General features: G+C 36.9%; 1 non-coding gene across 1 annotated transcript; it reads left to right on the forward strand.

The window, feature by feature from the left end:
- Positions 1-19080: 19080 nt before the first annotated feature.
- On the forward strand, positions 19081-19206 carry LOC115801990 (small nucleolar RNA SNORA40). Its single transcript, XR_004022363.1, has one exon. It is a non-coding gene; the product is annotated as a small nucleolar RNA SNORA40 (small nucleolar RNA).
- The last annotated feature ends 2195 nt before the right edge of the window (positions 19207-21401 follow it).

Genomic DNA, 21401 nt, shown 5'->3' on the forward strand with positions numbered 1-21401 from the left:
AGCTTGAGATGCCTACTAGACATCCAAGTTAAGGTTGGATGTAGGAAAGACCAAAGAAAAAGTTCAGAATGGACATATGATTTGGAAGTCATCAGGAGAGATGTGGTATTTAAAGCCATGGAATTGAATGACATCACCTAGGGGAGAGTCTGGAGAAAGAAGAGACCAATAGCTGAACTCTGGCATTGCACGTTTAGAGACTAGCAGCAGAACAAAGAGACACCGAGGAGACTGAGGAAAGGCTGGCAGAGTTGTAGAAAGAAAACCCAGGAGAGTGCAGCTCTATGTATGCAATAGAAGAAAGGTACTCGACCATGTCACACTCAGCTGAGACTTTAAGTAGCACAAGGACAGAAAATGGATCACTGACTTGACCAGATGGAGGTTGACTATTATATCCATTTTTAGTGGAGTTTCAGTAGAGACAAAAGACTAGTTAGAATGGGTTAAAGAGAGAATTGGAGATGAAAAAATGAAGAAAGCAAGTAGAGATAATTCTTTCAGAGTTCTGCTTTAAAAGAGATCAGAGAAGTGTGGTAGCTGTTGAAGAAGGACAATGGGTCAAGGGAGAATTTCCTTAATGCAAGATAATCACAAGTTTGTGCTGATAAGTATTATTCAGGAGAGGAAAAACTGATTAAGGCAGGAGAGAGAGGGAGAATACCGGAGCAAAGACCCTTGAGTAGGCAGGAGCTGATGAAATGCTGTGCCTAGGCAGAGAGGTTGCACACATGCAATAGCAGATATAATTCCTTGACCCCAGCATGAGGAAAGTCAAGGTATGGGTTCATATCCAGGTATGTTTTGGAAATTTGTTGGAGGAGATATGGGTTAGTTCTCTTCTGAGTAAAAGAAGAGGAGATGGAATTCGAGGTTTGAAGAGAGAGCGAGTGTGAGGTCATTATCACAGTGAATGAGAGAGTAAAATTTTATTTTATGACATAATAAAAGTGAGTTTCTCTTACTTAATTCCCATTTGCAACATTGTATGGGTAATTATTTCAAATACTGTCATTTGTAATAAAGCCCACATTTCCAGGAAATACAACCTTGGTGTTATTCAAATAAGTGGAGTATTCCCTTCTCACAAAACTAATAACACTACACTAATGAAATTTTGCTAACAAAGTCCACCAAGTTGCTCATTACCTCCTACTGAGAGACATTATTATACCTTATACTCTCATTTTTTTATTAAGTAACTAAAACTAAAACCCTATTAAATCATATTTAGTTTCTATTTTGAATTAAGAAAGTTCTAACTTTTCAAGCAAAAAGCAATTCTTTCTTAGAAAATAAGTTGGCACTGAAAAATCTCAATAAGGTAAAAAACCAACTTCTCACTCTGTTCTAATACAGCAAGGAGGGGGAGAGAAAGCAAGTTCCCTTTTTTCTCTTCTTGTCACTGTATTTTCTGGAAAACACATTCAACATGAATGTCAGGGAAAAAAATACCCAGGGCAGAACTCCCTGAAAGTGTTAATAAAAGATTCAGATATACACATGAAAAGTTCAACTTATGTTTTAAAAGTTACTACTTTATTATTATTATAATGATAGAACTTTATAAACACAAACCAAAATAAATTCAAGAATATTTCATAGAGGTAGCTGTTCTGTATAAAATACTATAATCTCATTTATTTAGAAACTGTCATCTGTGGCTGTACTTTGAGTCATCTCATATACATATTAGTGTCTGTCTTCTTCCTACAATCACCATGGAAGTATTTCAACCGGGAAATATCTGTTCAACTCTCTAGATTACATGCACACCCAGAATGTGCAAAATCTAGGTTAATCCACACATTCAATTAGGACTCTTAAGCGTAAACAGTTGCAGTTGTTCAGGTTTCCTGGGGAGTAGACTCTGAGAAAGAGTTTGCTAGGGAGTGCCCTAGATATTAACATCTGCAGGGGAAGGAAAGGAAGAGGGAGAGGTTAGGCTGCAGTGTCAGCTTCAGGGCGTCAGCTGAAACCATGGGCGCTCTAAAGCTAAGATGGCCCTTGGAAGTTGCCCCCAGCTGGGGAGAGGGATGAGGACTTTGCTCCCCTAAAAGAACCAGATGTTGGGTATAAGTGCCCCTGTGAAGGGGCATCATTTGAACAGGGCAGCTCTCTTTAGCTGAGGACCATTCCCAGCAGAGATCTATCAGAGAGTAGCACTCCCAGAAGCCGGAGGAAAAGTCCTTCAGTCCTGAAGGGGGATCAGGGTACACTATATGGTCCCCTACAAGACCAAAGATAATCTTTGTAAAACTGAGAAACTATAGTTATAAATGACCATTTCAAGGATTCCTTTTGAAAACAGAGAGTAAAAAAAAAAAAAAATTAGTTCTCCCTACAGCTATAATATGCTGCTCTGGGCTGCGTGTTAGCAGAGGATTTCTTCAGCCTAAATATGTGCTGACCTCAGAGAGTCCAGAGAGGTCCTGATCAGCGGCTCAGAGCTGAGAAGTCTCATATGCACAAGATTCCCTATGATCATGTGAAAGAACTTGGAAAGAACATAACAGGCACCACCTTTTATCTTTGAGGACTGGCATCTAAAGGTCAGCATAGGGCATTAACTACAGGTTCAAGGATGATCAGGATAATAGCTCTGCTGGACTCAGCAAGATTCAATAACCTGGTGTTTCCCTTCCCCCCAGAAACAGAGAGCATTGAGGATTATAGGGTAGCACTCCTCTGTTGAGGATCTGGAGAATGTAGAGAATAGTAATAGTGATGGTCACAGTAACAGTAACAACAGTTGTAGCAGTAGAGGTAGTAAAACCACTTATCAAGTAACAAATACTTTCTATGTGCCAGGCATTGTATTAGGGATCCTAACTGAATTACAAAAAATAAAATAATTTCCAAGACTCCCTGCTAATAAAGAACAGAACCAAGATTTGGATATCTGTCCATATAACTTCAAATATTCTTTTTACTACACAAATAAAGGTCTAGAGAAAAAAAGGTTACAATGTCAAGTGCCTACAGAAGTCACAGAAATAATAATGGGTGAAGTAGACTGCACATAACTGGCAATGCGTATATTGTATGAGTAATGGAAGCTTTGGTAAATCAGAGAACGGGGACGATTCATACTCAATTCTGGTTAAATGTTACCATGTGGGAATGTGAGCCCAATGTGGTCAAATGTACAAACTTTTTAAGAAAAACAAAAAATCTATAGTGTTATGTGAATTTACTTAATGTCTTTAGTGTTGGCTTATTTTTTTAAATAAATAAATAATACCTTGTGAGTCAAACAAAACACATCCAGAATAAGATTCAGCTACTTCTGAATTAGAAAGAGCTTGTTCTTCGAGGTGTCGATCTATTCTTGATTGGCTTGGTAGAATTATAATCCTAAAGCAAGAACCTTGCATATCTACTCGTATCCACACGAATGGAAGGAGGCAAAAGGAAAAAAGGGCAAACAGAGAGCTTCAAAGGTAAACCTGGAGTAAAAGCAAAACCACTGATGAGATCTCAGTGGGTAGCCAACTTTACTAGTCAAGAAGTTTTGACATGGATGAACTTAACTTTTACCAGAAAATACCAGTTCACCAGCAGTGAGATTGAAGCATAATGAATACTGGCTGTAATCTGGGGGGTTGGAAGATTTTTTTTAATCTATCATCAAAGGATATTGCCCATGAAAAAGAAGAGAGCTTCAAGAGTAGTAGATCAGGCCACATGAGGATATGGCTGATTTGGATATAGTCCTAGAAATTGGTAGTAAGAACTGACAACTGATTGTTGCCCTCCGAATTAAAACAATCAATCAGGCTGAGAAGATCCTGGAGCAGCTGCCACTTGGAAAGTTCATTGAACGACATGACATGGGGCAAAGCCTGGGCTTTGAACCCAGATGAATACCAGCTGGTCATAGCCAGCATGCAGGGTAGTTAGAGGTGGGAAACTAATGGGTAAAAAGCTCCTTGAATGGACCCTGAACACTGGCTAGCACTTGGCCAGAATTCATAAGTAGTGTAAAATGGGGTACATGTGGGAAAGAACAGAGCTACAAAGAAAATTAAAAAATTTTTAAAATAAAAGTAACCTAAAGAGATTGTAAAATAATTATTAATAATAATTAACTGTTAACCACCCTCTGCTACATCTGTTGGACACTTCCAGAAAAAATGAGACAAGAAACAGGTACATTTTAGGTCTACAAGATGGTCAAGAGTTAGGGTTTTTGCCCCAGCAGTAGGAGGCCATAACCATTCTGGTTACATTATTGAAACATGAGGAATTTGGGCTTAGTGAGGTTGAAAAATTGAAAGAAATGAAAACACAGATGACCAGCTTCACATATTGATAATACTGCCCAGGGACAGTACAAATCAAACAATCCCTTCCAATAGCCCTACTCCAATCCCTTCCAATAGCCCTACTCCGTAGATCAAAAAGTACATGAATCACCAGGAACATTCCATCATTTTTAAGAAGCTCTACCTCTAAAAGATATACTGACGTATACTGGAGATATATACTGGAGATATATATTCAGGACATATGAGGACACCTGGATTCAAGTCCTGGTAATCACTCATTAGTCATGCGACCTTGAGCAACTAACTTAACTGCTTGATTCTTTGTATCTTTTTCTGTACAAATGAAGATACTTACACTTCCTTATCTTTCTCACACAGTTTTTAATGAGGATTTTGTTAAATGATAAATTCAAATACCTCAGGAAACTATAAAATTCTGTTACCAGTATGTCATTCTAACAGTTACATTCCAATAAAATCAATTTTTTGATACTGTCACTCATACTCCATACCTTCAAGGACGGTCTATTGTCTAGAGAAAAAAAGCATCTTGAACAGACCTATTCACAGTTTTGGCGATCTAGCCCCATGCTAGCAAACAAATCCTGTATTGTTCTGACCTAGTGCTTTTACTTGATCTATACTCTTGACTTCAGGAAAAAAAAAAAAAACTTTCAAGAAACACTCAATTCAGGTTTGACTGCCTTCTTAGATGAACCTAGTTCATAATGATCTCCCTTCATGTGAACTCCAGCATCCCTTACTATTGATAACATTAATTTGGTAATTAATAGTTTTCTAGTTTTTTATCATTTTTATAATACTGTTGTGCACTTTTATCTCATATGTAATTAAGATCTTCCCCTTCTTGTGTTTATCTTCCCAACTAGACTACCCATAAATAGAAGATACAGACAGTATGCCTTTGACATATTTGCATTTCCTTTATCTCAGGGTGAGAGAAGGCTCTCTTAAACAGGTGTGTCAATTTCACTGCTGATGCTGCAATCACACCACTGCTGTAAATCTGCCCTGAGTTGCAAGGACTCCCAGCTTCACAGTCACCACCATCTGCTGCTGAGCTTGGCCTCCCAAGGGCAAAAATCAGTCTCAATAACATTCTCACTTGGGTTTATTCCAGGACTGATTTCACTCATGGTGGGTCTGCTTGGGTGGTAGCCCTCTGCACACAGTTAAGTTTACAGGATTACACGTGATCATTGAACTTGCTCGCATCACTATGTCCCTGCTTCCACCCTCCAGGGAGGTGCTCTCAAGGCAGGAAGTCTGCCCTGAGCCACAAATATTGCCATAAAATTCAACTTTTCTTGCCACCTCTTCCAATCTGGTTGACCCAGGTGGTTGTCAGGAAGTAATCGCTTATTGCCCTTTTTTTCGGCTCCATGAGTAGGAAGAGTAGAGCAGAGACAAGTGGGCAGCTAAGGTTTTTTGTGTTTTTTTTGGTTTTTTGGGGGGGAGGTTTGCGGTACGCAGGCCTCTCACTGCTGCGGCCGCTCGCGTTGCGAAGCACAGGCTCCGGACGCGCAGGCTCAGCGGCCATGGCTCACGGGCCCGGCCGCTCCGTGGCATGTGGGATCCTCCCGGACCGGGGCACGAACCCGCGTCCCCTGCATTGGCAGGCGGACCCTCAGCTAAGGTTTTTAATAAGACTAAGCAGGTGAAGACTCCAGCCCGTGTGCTTTGGACACTTACTTCCTTATATCCAGTCTTTCTAGCCGTGTGATATCCAGTACCATCACCCACTAGCCAAGTGTTGCCATTAAACACTAGAAATGTGGCTAGTGCAACTAAAAGACTGAACTTTCAATTTTATTTAATTTTAATTCATTTACATTTATAAACTGAAGCAGGGTAAAATAGGTTTTAGTTAAACACAACTTTATCCGTTTGCCAGGACTACTCTTTACATTATCCGTTGAAAATTTAGCATTCAAATCAAAGTATGTCGTAAGTATACAACACACACTGGATTGAAGACAGTAATGAGGGAAAAAATGTAAAATAGCTCTTTGATTATATGTTGAAATGATATTTCGACATGGTGGAATATGTAAAATATATTATTAAAATTAATTTCATCTTTTAAACTTTTTTAATGTAGCTACTGGAAAATTTTAAATTAAATATGTGGCTTGCATTATACTCCTATTGGACAGAGCTGTTCTAGCTCATCACCTAGTATATTGTAAAGTGTTAAATAATAGCTAAGAATATTATATACATTGTTTCATTTCATGCTCACCACAGATTCTTGAAGTACTATCCATTTTATAGCTGATGAAACTGAGGTATAGCAGGATTAAATGACTTGCCCAGTATCCACAGCTCGTAAGTGATAGAGCTGGGATTCATCCTTAGATCTGACTCCCACCAGAGCCCATGTTGAATAACTGATTGATTGGGATATTACCTCCCTTGAATTATAAAAGTATTGATCAAGTATGCTCAAAAGTTTATTTTTTGAATATGGCCTAAATCACCTAGCCAATTACAAACATTGGGAAAATTCAGACAGAAGTTGGGTAAATTCAGTCTCAGTCATTTCCAAAACAGAATCCAAATTGGACCAGCCAAGATTATGATAATGGCAAAACAATGAGAAACAACTGACAGGGTCACAGCAACCAAAACTCAAATTAGGCGTAAGTTTAAATATTTCCCAAAGCACTGTGTCACAAACATGTACCAAAACAATGAGTAAAAATGATTCATTTCTCACAGTTTCCTCATTTCATTCCTGAAGGAATTTTTCCAAGCAATTCAACCTCGGCCAATTGGCCTTCATCAAAATAACAGAGAGAGTACTGGGATATTTGTTGATGGTGAAGAATTGCTCCACAGGAGGCTAATTATTTGAAACTTGAATTTATACTCACTGCACATTAATTTCTGCACCTTACCAGGCTCTCAGCTGTCTTTAGAAAATAGTGATGAGACTAGCTGTAGAGTTTAGCGTGTCATTGGAGGTGCTGATTCTCCAGGTTTGTTTCCTGAGTAAATAATATAATAGTGTCTGAAACTCTTTATCTAAGCTCTGTGAATTATTGGTCAGCAATAACAAGCTCAAAGAAACCCCTCTGAACTTAACTCTTTCCCAGCTACAAATACACACACACACACACACACACACACACACACATTTGTGTGTATACCATTGCATATATATGTTCCTTTGCTTGAATGTGTTGTACTTTATATTAGCATCAAAATATTTCCATGGAATGAATCAAATGTACCATGTGAAATCAGGTTTAATGTCACTTTATAAGGTGAGACCGGATTCTTTTTGTCAGTGCTAGAACTATCCAGAATTGTAAAATAGAAGGAAGGAGGGCTCCTAACTTGTTAGAGTGAATTAAAATCGATTTTTCTCCTGAAATCTGGAGTATAGAAACCCACCTAGATATCTGGTCTGTGCCTTTTCCAAAACGGCCATGTGTTTAACTCGTTGTCAACTAAAGTATAAGTCAAACATATAATAGTTAAGATGCATTCCTTCACAAGAGTTATTTACATTTTGATAAGAAGCTCTTCAAGCCTGAAAAGATTCATGACACTTGGGAATGAATATGTAACAATATAAATTTCACAGACAGGTATTGGGGGAAAATTAAGGAAACAGATCTACTTCCTCAAATGTTGCCATTTTGCCTGCTACCTACTTACAATACCAGTCTTGCTCTTATGAGTACCACTTAGTTGGAAATTTACATATACGTTTTACCCTCCAACCAATTTTCCCTCCCATTTTTCCTTCTTTCCTCCCTTTGACAAATATTTATGGAGAATGCCAAATATTTATTACCTATACCAGACCCAGGTAAGTACACACCTTTTAGATGTGGGTTTAGGTGGCGTGTATCAGCATAAAGGAGTAGACAGAGTTGGCTAAGTTTAAGCGCTTTGAAAATAATGGCAGTGATAGAAAAATAGACACCCAAAGCTCTCCTCTCTGAGAGTTTCCCAAATACCACTGACCTAAAGCTGAAATCTTTCAGCTTTTTTTGAAGCCACTGCTGCTTGTTTTGCTCCTGCCGCTTTCTCCAGCTGCTGTCACATCTGTCTGAGATCACAGTAAGCTTGGCTGCTTTAATACCTTGGTATCTGTTATGTTAACTCCTGCTGGAACCTGGCACCTCATCTCCTCTATCAGCCCTGATCATCATCATTACCATCCAGGTTGACCTCAGTCCCAGCCAGTGGCTCTTATGTAGACTCCCTGTTAGAGGCACACCTCAGGCAGCAAACAGTCACATACTACTCCCCACCGCTTGTAGGAAGAGGTGATGAGCTGCTAAGCTCAGTCAAATTTTATCAAAGCCTTTGATCTCCGGTTTGATCTTTGCCAAGATCTATGACACAAACAGGTCTCTGCTCACATGGCAACTGGTGCTTACTAACTCAATTCCCCTTTTTACTTTGAGCATCCTGACACCTATATATTAATACATATAATAATATGTCTAACAAAATCAAAGATCAGAGTAAAAATAGGCACTTTGTAATCAATAACATTTTTTCATTCACCTTATTGGCTCGTTCCAGAGCGCCACACTTTTGCAAGGCTCTCCTTATACCTGCCGGAAGGGCATAATTAGATCATTTTCTGTCAGTGCCTTTTTGGCTTGGGATAGGTACATTTTAGAGGAACTAGGAAGTAAAATAACTCTATGTGTGTTGCATATTAACTTTGTTAGATAAACATCTAATATGCTGAACTTGTATCATGAGTAATTGAAATATACTTCAGCAAGAAATGACAAAAAATAGTCTTGTTTTTCTTGTATTTTGAATGGCCCTTAAAAAGACTGGGTCTGCTTAAAGGAGAATTTGAAACAGTTATGAAGAAGAGAATTCTGAAAGCCTAGAAAAAGTGAAAGAAGCCAGACATGTTGGATGGGATGAGAAAAACAAACTCACTCAGAGTTTGACCACCTGACATGGGCAAGGATTGTGAACTTGACTCTTGTGGGGATGGGAAGCCCATGTAAGATTTAAGAGTAAGAATGGAAATGCCAGAACTGCAAAAAGGATCAATTTGAACAGAGGCAGCAGGCAGAAATTGAACAGGTGGACTGCTTATGGGCAAAGTGTTTCAATGACAAGAATCATTCAGGTAAAGGCAAGAGCAGCAGTGGAGGGAGACAAAAAATGCTGCAAATATAAAGTGAAGCAGCAAGATTTGGCAATAGATTCAACAAGTAAAGGGCAGAGATATATAAAGCTCTCCCTGAGGTTTCGGGTTTGGATGTCACAGAGAAAGACTGAAACACGAAGCTGCTGCCTCCTGTGAAGTACCATTAAGGAGATAATTACAGTGGGAAGAGCATGTGCAAGAAGAAAAATAATAACATCTTACCCTGGTTCCAAACATCAGCCAGCTTTACCATCACCAGGACTTAATAGACCAGAGGCACTAAATTCAAGAAATCTACAGTTTGAAATACACAAGAAAAACGTGACCAAAGTATGATTAAAACAAATCAAACAGGCATATCAGGCAATGGCACCAGGCAAGAAATTAAGATAAAGATTTGGCCAATGTTTGACCCAGCTTTTCACTTTTTATTCTGCAGTAACATATGAGCCATAAACAGAAGCAGGAAGGCATGCAGCATGCCCTTATAAATAGGACTCATCTACAAGTTGACAACAGTCCAATAGCCCACCAGACATCTCTATGAAGATAGCCTACAGGCACCTCATAGTTCATGTGTCCAGAACAGAATTCTTGATTTCTCCTGCAATCCATCTAGTCTTTCCCCTGTGTATCCATCTCAGTTTACCAGCATTGCCATCAACCTAGAACACTGATCAAAAAACGAAGAAGCAAACTTGATTCCTTTGCTTCATCCTTGATATTCAAAATAAGTCCTATAACCATACTCTTCTCTCAGACTCACATCTACTACTATAGCTCACAATGTCATTACCTTTCACATAACTAAAATAGCCTCCTACAGTGATCCTCCTGTCAGAATGATCTTTCAAAAATATACATCAGATATTATCAGTCTCATGTCATGTATATATACATGCTATGTATAGTAGGCAATAATTATAAGTGTAAATATAAATATATTTCCACAGTACTTAGAATAAAAAACAAACTCCTCACCAAGACCTGAAAGCCTTCTGTGATCTAGCCCCTCCCATCTCTTCAGCTTCATCTAGTTTACTCCCTTCACTCCAGAGACTGTTGGAGGATTTCATCAAGAGGATGTGACGGCTGCTGGTTGACGGTTGACCCTCAAGCTGGACCTGGGAAATCAGAGGCTCCTTGCCACCCCGCCCCCGTCCTTGGAATGTATGTTCTGCCCACCATTCCCACAGTGGGAGCTGTTCCAAGGACGCAGCTTGAAGAGAGTAATGTGTTGTTGTAACCATCTGGACAATATACATAGCTAAACCCAATTAAGACCTCTATATAAACCTTTAAGATTCTGGCGGGTGTGGAAATCAACTGGTCTTGCTGCTACCCAAATGTAAGTTCCCTGCTTATTAAGCCTGCCACCTACCAGTCGGGAACATTCTGCCTCTTTCTTTGGTCTCTCCTTGCCCTCCATGTACAGGGGTCTGTTTGCAAACTAAGTGACACAGGCCTTCATTCTGTGTTTCCTGCATGCCAAACCTGTCTTTACACTCGTTCCTCTGCTTAAAAAGTCTGCCTCATATCTTTGTAAGCCTGGCTTCTCCTTTACATTCAGGTCACAGTTGAATGTCACCTTGTCAAATAGAGTTTCTTAAACACCAACTTTAAAGTGGCCAATTCTCAATCACAGTCACTCTGTCACATCCCACTGTTTCCTCATCTTCTTGGCTCTCATCACTACTGAAAGCATCTTGTTGCCTTATTTATTTATTTTCTCTCTCTGTACTCTTGAATGTGCACTCCCTGAAAGGAGAGTGCTCACGCTTTATATATCCTCAGCACCTAGAAAAATGTTTGGTACATGGGAAATACCTAAAAAACATTTGTTACTTAATCAGTCTGGGCCTCAGTTTCCTCATTTGGAAAAAAAAAAGGCTTTATTTATTTATGACCCTTTCAAATTTCATTCCAGCTCTATCATTTATTTTAAATAAAGTTGAGTACATAATGGGAAAAGTTTAATAGATGAACTCCCAGGTTAACACAGCAGACATTTAATAAGTGTTTGCTAAATAAATAAAATTACTTCTAAGCTGCTCCTTTGTATGTATGAAAAGATGTAGTCACTAGGGCCTCTGACATACTGCTCCTCTGTGTGCAAAAGGGAGGTTTGATTTGTCTCCCATTAATCTAATCTCTTCTAATTCTCCAGAGTAAATATTCCCTCAGGCAAAATCTCACAAGCACCAGTGAAAGCTGACATCCAGCTGTTAGTCACCAGTAGTACCGTATTTGTTGGTTACAGGCAGCATCTTTTCTGACTGGTTGATCTCCATGCCATATGGTTGTTAAATATTTTGACGTTCACACATCTCACTGTTCTCCAATCCAAGGCTTTATTTAAGCATGTAAATTCCCAGTACATTTAAATAAGGGTCTCAGTGAAGGACTTTCAGTTAACGCTGTATTTGGCAACAACGGACACTAAGCCAATTTACTATTCTAAACCAAGGACTAGAAAGAGTGCATGCAGAGTATTGGTCATATTTGTTTATAGGATACATGTGACCTAATAAAATCAGTAAATAGTCTCTCCTAAAAGTTGTTGTTTGATCCCTCATTGATTGAAGTTTGAGGGCTTTCTTTTTCTTTCTGTTTTGTATTTCTCTAAATTGAATTTTGATGAGCCTGTTCTGCATCCTGGAAATACTTTCCCCCGTTATTACACACTCAGTGACGTAACATGTATTTGTAGGAGCCACAGATAAGAGGCATTTGAGAAATTGATTTAAAGATGTTATTGCTGCCATTTGTTTATGAGTTTACTGAAGAAAGCCTGGCGTCATATGGATTTCTGCCATATCAAGAATTATTTTGTTTTTAAAAAGTTCAAATGATGTAGCTGCATAATAGACCATTTTTGTGATCTTTCCTCAGTCCCTTTGAAAGATATTGGAAATAAATAAAATCTAATTAGAACAAAAAGACCGAGCAATACTTAGGCTCAGCTTTTCAGTACAGCAATGTCAGCTTTATAATTATTTTAAAGTATCAAAACAATTTGTCTTCATGTCATTACAATAACTTAACCATTAGTTAGTGCTCATCGGCCACTTTCCACCTCTCTAAAATCTCATCATATGGAAAGATTCTGTTTTATAATGAAATTTCTACTTAGATATCTGGATTAATTAAAATAAAAGAGAAAATGGGTATATAATAAAATAATAGAATCTGGTCAATTTTTTAATGAAGCTAATGTTTTAAGTTCTCAATACTCTCTTCTTATTCAAGCCCAGAAAAATATTTTTAAAATATTGTCAAAACCACTTACAAATCCTGGTTTCCTTTTGATGTTATTTCCTGGTGAACAACAGAAATGTAAGGTATCACCTTCCACTGTAATTATCTGTCAGTATTTTATCACACATGGTAGATGATGAGTTTTTCAAGAAAAGGGCTTGTGCTCTGTATCCCCTGGGGTTCACAGTAACTTGCACATGACAGGCACTCAATTTGAATGGACGCATGAATTTCACAATACACTTCTTTTGCTTGGGCAAGCAAAAATCAATGAGGTTGCTTCAATTTTTTCTTCCCAGCTACGACATTCAGGTAACATTGACCATAGAAACTCACTTCCCTAATGGGTATTCCTATTCATATTTCTGGAATAGTTGCTGTTATAGGCAGCAATAATTTTAGAAATGTCAAAAACAAATTACAGCAAGGCCAAACACTGGGATACAGGTCAGATCCATCTGTTCACAGTTTGGTTTGAAAAACTTTCCCGAGTTTAAAAAAAAGTGACCTATCAGGAAGCCCAAAATTGACCAATTTTCCCAGCATTTTTTGTAGTTTAAGTTAGCATCAAAGTAGTCTTCTCACAACCTCTTCAGACAAGTGTCAACTCCCTGGCCCCATTACAGACCCAAGGGGGTTCCACAATCGTGAAACGTCAACAGAAGCTATCCGAAATGCTCATTTTATAATGTTAAGTTAATAAAACAGTATACATTCTAAATAGAATATATAGGGACTCCCCTGGTGGCACAGTGGTTAAGAATCCGCCTGCCAATGCAGGGGACACAGATTCAAGCCCTGGTCCGGGAAGATCCCACATGCCATGGACCAACTAAGCCTGTGTGCCATAACTACTGAGCCTATGTGCCACAACTACTGAAGCCTGTGCGTCTAGAGCCCATGCTCCGCAACAAAAGAAGCCACTGCAATGCGAAGCCCACGCACCACAACGAAGAGTAGGCCCTGCTCGCTGCAACTAGAAAAAGCCCACGCACAGCAACAAAAACCCAAATGCAGCCAAAAATAAATAAATAAATTTAAATAAATAAATAAATAGAATATATAATATGAATGCAGTTTGTAAAATAAAACTGTCATGCATTTATACATATAGAAGACAGATGGGAGACACATACACATATATATTAATAATTGCTATCTCTAGGTGGAAAAAATATCAGTAATTTTTATTTTCTTCTTTATTTTTTCTTTTTTCAACAAATGTATTTGTAAATTTTGTAGATTTGTAGATTATTTATAAATAAACATATATGCCTTTTGTAAAACTTTAAATGCATGCACAAATCATCTATAATATGATATCCAGGTTTTTTAGATGTATATACATGTGTGTGTATTTGCATAGTATATACAATAAATCTGAAGAAAATTATCCAAAAAAAGTCAAACAATGTTCTAGACTCTTTTCCAAGGACTTTAACATAAATCTCAGCCACACAATAACGTACACATATCCAGTCTACATCATAAATTTATCACTATTTTTAACCTTTTTACAGATGAGAAAACTGATGACCTTGCCCAAGTTCATACCACAGGGTAATGACAAAATCCAACTGGAACTCTCTCAAAATCCTTCCCTGACTTCTTTCTAGTACCTCATGTCCCTTACATTGTTGGATGCCTATCAATGGGATAAAATGAAGACCCAAAGTTAGAATCAAAGAGAAGCTTCACCTGGCACTTTACCTACTGCTTATATTAAGTTTGCTAGAGGCTCTCCCTCAAGGATTTTGATCTTTCTGATTTACTACTTACTACTTTACTCCTCCCCCAAAATTTGAACTGCATCATAATCCATACAGTCAAGTAGTTATAGGGTATTAATTTATTTAGTAAAAGTAAGTTTAAATGAAAGTAACTTATTTAATAAAATCTTGAATTCATTGAGTTACTAACTTGAATTCCTTATAAGTTAACAAATAATGCCTACCCAATTCTACTTCTGGTTGCCTCTTTCTTCTACTTCCATCTCTAAGAAATCTTTCATCAAATGTTTATTTAATCTCTGTGAAATTATAATTCTTCCCTTCTGTCTGAGCCACAAGTTTATCCCTATCTTGACATCAAAACTCTACACTTCACAACCTCTCAAATTCTATCTCAATATTTCCCTGAATGTTTCCCAATAAATGTCTTGGTTTTGAATCTCCCTTTGCCATTATAACAAAGAAAAACATTCAAGAGAGATTCTGTTCTTTCTCATACTTCCTCTATGAAGTATCATGTTATCCTTCTTTTAAGGTACTTTCTGGTTCTTCTAAATATTTCTAGTACTATTTCTCTAAATCAGTTTTTATTTTCTTTTTGTCATTAACTCCATTCTCCTTCCCCATGCACAGTCTAAAATTTGTAATCTCTAGGATGATGTCACTCTTTACCATTTCTCTGCCCACCAGCACACACCCAATCCACATTCCTACAGCAGTTTGCTTGCACCAGTTACTAAAGGCTACTGCTCTGATTCTCATGGAAGGGGCTGTCTCTCAGAATAACTTGGGGACAATTTCAAAACTGCAGAACCATCCATCTACCATCATTTCTCAAATACCATCTAATATTAACTTCAGTTCATAAAAAGGTGAAAAAAATACCATAAACATAATAAGGGATAAACTAAGCACTATTTTAAAGAACTATTCTCAGCGTATTAGTACTCTTTCTTTATGTTTCTGATATCTCTGTCAATTTAAATTACCCTGCATTTTCTTTAGGATTCCAAGAGTAGTGAATCAGATTCACAACTAATTTAGGCCAAACTGGCTTAGAAATGCTTTTTTTTTAATTGTAGAAAATCAAAAACAAGAAGTAACTACCTTCACTTCACAAATGTTAAAGAGAAATGTGAAAACAAACAAACACAACAAGACAGAACCAAAAACCTATCTTGGAAAGTAGGAATAAAGAAGGAATGAACAAAAAAATATACGTATCATCTCCTAAAGTCTTAAGGATTGTGGGGATAGTAGGGGGCAGAGAAAGGAGAAAAAACTATTTTTTTAAGGAATGAAGTAATATATTCCAAAGGGTAAGGAAATGAGCAGACTATAAGAAATATTAAGAGGACTTAAAATCAAAATAGCTGAGGGAAATTCCAAAGACTTTTAAATAACTTAGAGAAGGAAATACCCTTTAAAGTACATCTTCAATGCAAATTGTGAAGAAAAGATGTTTTTCATAGCAACTCTCCATAAATTTACGACACAAATATATATCTACGTCTGTAAGAATACAGTGGATTAAAAATTAAATAGCACATGGAACTATCATTTACAGAGTGGATTTTAAAGTTTTATTTGGTTTAATCAAGGAAATGTGAATTTAAAACTACAATGAGGTACCACTAGACACCTGTGTGAATAGCTAAAATTCAAAAGACAAATAATATCAAAGGTTGGCAAAGATGTAGAGTAACTAGAATTCTCATACAATGCTAGAGAGAATGCAAAATAGTACACCCACTTGGAAAACAGTTTGGAAGTTTCTTATAAAGTTACCATAAAGCCCAGTAATCCCACTCCTAGAAGTAAAAACTTATGTCCACACAAAGACGTGTATATGAATATTCATAGCAGTTTTATTCATAATATTTATTTCATTTCTGCCCCAAGTGGATACCCAAAGTTAGAATCAGACTCCAGATGTTTTCAAGGTTTAGTGCTCCACAAGACTGCCCTCACTTCAGACACTAGCTGCAAGTTTGGGGGCTACCCACACTTATTCTAATTATTCTAATTCATGAGAACAGCTCATGGAATTCATGGAAAGTGCTTTGCTTATGAGTACAGTTTTATTATAAAGGATACAATTTAGGAATATTTAAACATAAGAGATACTTATGGCAAGGTCTGGGAGGGTCCAGGATGGGGAGCTTCCATGCCTCTGCCAGTGGAGTCAGGAACCATCACCATCCCAGCACATCAATGTGTTCACCAAATAGGAAGCTATACCAAACCTCATGGCCAGAGTTTTATCAAAATTTCATTATGTTGGCATGACTGATTAAATATTGGCCACATGACTGAACTCAATCTCTGGCTCCCCTTCCATCCTTGAAGGTTAGGAGCTAAAACATCCAACCCACTGATCACGTGCTAGTCCTTTCTGGTGACCAGTCCCCACCCTAATGCTATCTTGGGTCCCCCCCAACATGAGTCACCTCATTAACGTAACAAAGACATTCTTATCACATAAGAAATTCCAGGATTTTTTAATCTCTGTGCCAGAAACTGTGGACAAAGACCGTATATATTCCATCATACCACAATACCTAAAACCCCAAATCAATCAGGGAATTGCCCATCAATCAGGGAATGGATAAACTAAATCATGGTATAGCCACATGATACAGTATTTCTGAGCAATAAAGAAAAGAAAAAACTACTGATAAATGCAACAATAGCATGAACCTCAAAAGCGATAATGTTAAAGAATAAAGCTAGACATAAGACTATATACCCTATGATTCTATTAATATGAAATTCTAGAAAACAAAGAACTATAGAACTATAGTGATGGGCATATGTGTGTGGAGGGGGCAGGGTTGGAAAGGTATGGGATTTAGTGTAAAAAAGAAGGATGTAATTTTGCAGAGAAATAGAAATATTCTTATCTGGATTGTAGTAGTACTTACATAGTTGTATTATATTTGTCAAGACTCTACACTTGTTATGAGCAAATTTATTGGGTATAAATTTTACCTAAATAAAGCTGATATTCATTTTTTTAAGTTATTGTTTTAGAAGATGCTATCCAGCCTCATAGACTAGAAAATAAACATTTTTGATCCTCTTTTCTGAAAAGAAGTAAAAGCCTAAATGTTACTAACCTAAATCAACATCAGTAAAGATGAGAATTAACTTGTTTTTAAGTATAAATAGATTAGAAAATATGAACAGCACAGTACTGATTATGCACAAAGAAAAGTGTACTTTGCACAACATACCCAAGCAACACATAGTGACTCAGCAGTTAAATATGGCAAAGTAGCAAAATAAAATTAGACTTTATTTAAATGCATTAATTACCATATGTCATGGTAAGATTTACATGAATAGAAATAAGCAATAAAAATCAGTGAAAATAAAAGCATATGTCTCAAAGGAAAAAACTTGACATGGGTCTTGGCAATGATTTTTTGGATATGACACCTAAAGCACAAGCAACAAAGTCAAAAATAAACAAGGGGAATACATCAAACTAAAAAGCTTCTGCATAGCAAAAGAAATGATTAACAAAATGAAAAGACAAGCCATGGAATAGGAAAAAATATTTTCAAAGCATACATCTGATAAGGGCTTAATATCCAAAATATAGAACTCATACAACTCAATAATGAAAGAACAAATAGTCCAATTAAAAAATTGGCAAAGGACCTGAACAGACATTTTTTCTGAAGATGACATACAAATGACCAATAGGTACATGATAAGGTGTTCAACATCACTAATAATTAAGGAAATACAAATCAAAACCACAATGAGATATCACTTCATGCCTGTTAGAATGGCTATCATAAAAAAGACAAGTGATAACAAATGCTGGCAAGGATGCGGGGAAAAGGGAACCCTTGTTCACTTGGTAGGATTGTAAGTTGGTGAAACCACTAAGGAGAACAATATGGATGTTCCTCAAAAAATTAAAAATAGAACTACCATATGATCCAGCAATTCTACTTCTGGGTGTATATCTAAAGGGAATGAAAACACTATGATGAAGAGATATCTGCACCCCCATGTTCATAGCATCATTATTTACAATAGTCAAGACATGGAAACAACCTAAGTGTGCATCAATAAATGAATGGATAAAGAAGCTGTGGTATATATATACAATGCAACGTTATTCAGCCTTTAAAAAAACAAGGAAATCCTACCATTTGTGACTACATGGATGGACCTTGAGGGCATTATGTTAAGTGAAATGTCAGACAAAGACAAATATTGTATCATCCCACAATACGTGGGATCTTAAAAAAAAAAAACTCATAGAAAAAGAGATAGATTTGTGATTATCAGAGGTAGAAGAACTGGGGGGGGAGGGGAAACTGGATGAAGGTGCTCAAAAGGTACAAACTTCCTGTTATTAGATAAGTAAGTACTAGGGATAGATAATACACAACATGACAGCTATAACACTGCTATTAGTATATATGAAATTTGTTGAGAGTGGATCCTAAGAGTTCTCATTACAAGGAAAAAAAAACTTTTTTGTATCTATATGAGATGATGAATGTTAACTAAACTTACTGTGATAATCATTTCACAATATTTGTAAGTCGGATCATTATGCTGTACAACTTAAATTCATATAGTCTGTGTGTCAATTATATCTCAATAAAACTGGAAAAAGTTTAAATTAAAAGAACATACTAGCACTTGTGTTTGTTTTTGTTTAATTTGTGGACAAAGACTTCTAGATAGGTGCAAAAATAAATCCTTATTTGCAACAAGAACTCATTGTTCAGTATGAGTTTTGATACAGATAAAAAGGAGCACGATACCTAAAAGAGAATCAAGTGATGGAGGTGTATTGACAAACATAAAGATTGCTTCCAGGACTATAGAGCTGATAATTTCATTCATATTTTAAGCTTTTAAATTATCAGCTGTATTGATTTAGTACTCTAATTTTAGTGTTGACATGAAACAAAGATGGCTTCTTTTTTTAGGCTTTTATCTGGAACACAGTGTCTGGATTTTAAAAAGAATGTCAAATTCAGAACCAGGCAGATCCATCTCCTGACCCTAAACATGTCCTAAGGTAAATCGCTTGAGGAAATTGGATCCCATAGATTACAGGCAGAGAATTTTGAAGTGTGTCCATATTCCGCTGGGGATCAAAGAAGCCTAACTAAAAGAATTGTGTTTATTACATTACGGGTTGCCTGGTTACTAAGGGAGGGGAGGCTGCCTTCAGAATCTTACATGAGCATCTCTGAAGATAGAACCTTACCTTTATATTTGTTATACACAGCTAACTCACATGACAACTTTTTTTTGAAAGGGCTATTTTATCTTGAAGATTATTAGTTTGGAGGAACTAAGGTGATTGGCAGTAGAAAGAATCAGAACATGTGAAATTCCTTAAAAATTTATTGACAAATAATTTTGCCTATGTTACACATAATAAAAAAAACTTTAAAAAACATATCTCTGATGATGATGAAGTGTTTGTTTTGTTTTGTTTACTAGTTTTGTTATTGCTTTGTGATATAAAATTTGTTTGGAGCAAGCGAAGAAATACTTTATTATCACTGACCATTTTTATTAAGCCCAGCAGTCACATAGACATCTCTAAAGCACATAAAAATAAATCTTTGGTCTACTCTTATTTAAATGTTATTAAGGTGATAGTGATGGGAGATTGTTAATTGCCCCCAAGAAGAAGAGCCGTGAACACTCTTTGTTCAATTTCACGCACCTCATTACTAGATATTTGCAGACTTCTAATAAAAAGCAGTCAGAAGGGCTAAAGGCTAAAGCGATTCATTCATATGAAAAGGTCAAAAGAACATCAAGGAAGACACACAATTAATCCGCATTAATCTGGTCTCAGGTTATTTAAAATCAGGGTTTTGTGGAAGTCAGGGAAAACGTGGACTTTGACACAGTCTATGCATGAATGAGTTTGCATTAATGATGATCAAGGGTTACTGAGTATCATTAAGATGGATAGTTTTAAAAAGGCAAGATTGTCCATTCTGGATAATGTGGGGACAGAATAATAAATTAGTTGTGTCTTGTTATGTTTATTCCCCAATTTTGTACATACCAAAACAACAACAACAACAACAAAAAAAACCCCTGTATTTTAATCACTTCACTCAGGGATGATTTTATGTCTAAAAAACTGGTTAATGCTAAACACATTCAAAATCAGCTAATGTAAATGGACAAATTCTTAGAAATGTACAACCTGCCAAGACTGAATCAGGAAGAAATAGAAAATATGAACAGACCAATCACAAACGCTGAAATTGAAACTGTGATTAAAAATCTTCCAGCAAACAAAGGCCCAGGACCAGATGGCTTCACAGGCGAATTCTATCAAACATTTAGAGAAGAGCTAACACCTATCCTTCTCAAACTCTTTCAAAATATAAAAGAGGGAGGAACACTCCCAAACTCATTCTACGAGGTCACCATCACCCTCATACCAAAACCAGACAAGAATGTCACAAAGAAAGAAAACTACAGGCCAATATCATTGATGAACATAGATGTAAAAATCCTCAACAAAATACTAGCAAACAGAATCCACCAGCACATTAAAAGGATCATACACCATGATGAAGTGGGGTTTATTCCAGGAATACAAGGATTCTTCAATATACGCAAATCAATCAATGTGATAAACCATATTAACAAATTGAAGGAGATAAACCATATGATCATCTCAATAGATGCAGAGAAAGCTTTCGACAAAATTCAACACCCATTTATGATAAAAACCCTCCAGAAAGTAGGCATAGAGGGAACTTTCCTCAACATAATAAAGGTCATATATGACAAACCCACAGCCAACATTGTCCTCAATGGTGAAAGCATTTCCACTAAGATCAGGAACAAGACAAGGTTGCCCACTCTCACCACTATTTTTCAACATAGTTTTGGAAGTTTTAGCCACAGCAATCAGAGAAGAAAAGGAAATAAAAGGAATCCAAATCAGAAAAGAAGAGGTAAAGCTGTCAC

This window comes from Delphinapterus leucas, chromosome 5, assembly GCF_059928025.1.
Source record: "Delphinapterus leucas isolate spDelLeu-1000000601 "Yukka" chromosome 5, BTC_Dleu_Yukka2, whole genome shotgun sequence".
In the NCBI taxonomy this organism is placed as follows: domain Eukaryota; kingdom Metazoa; phylum Chordata; class Mammalia; order Artiodactyla; family Monodontidae; genus Delphinapterus; species Delphinapterus leucas.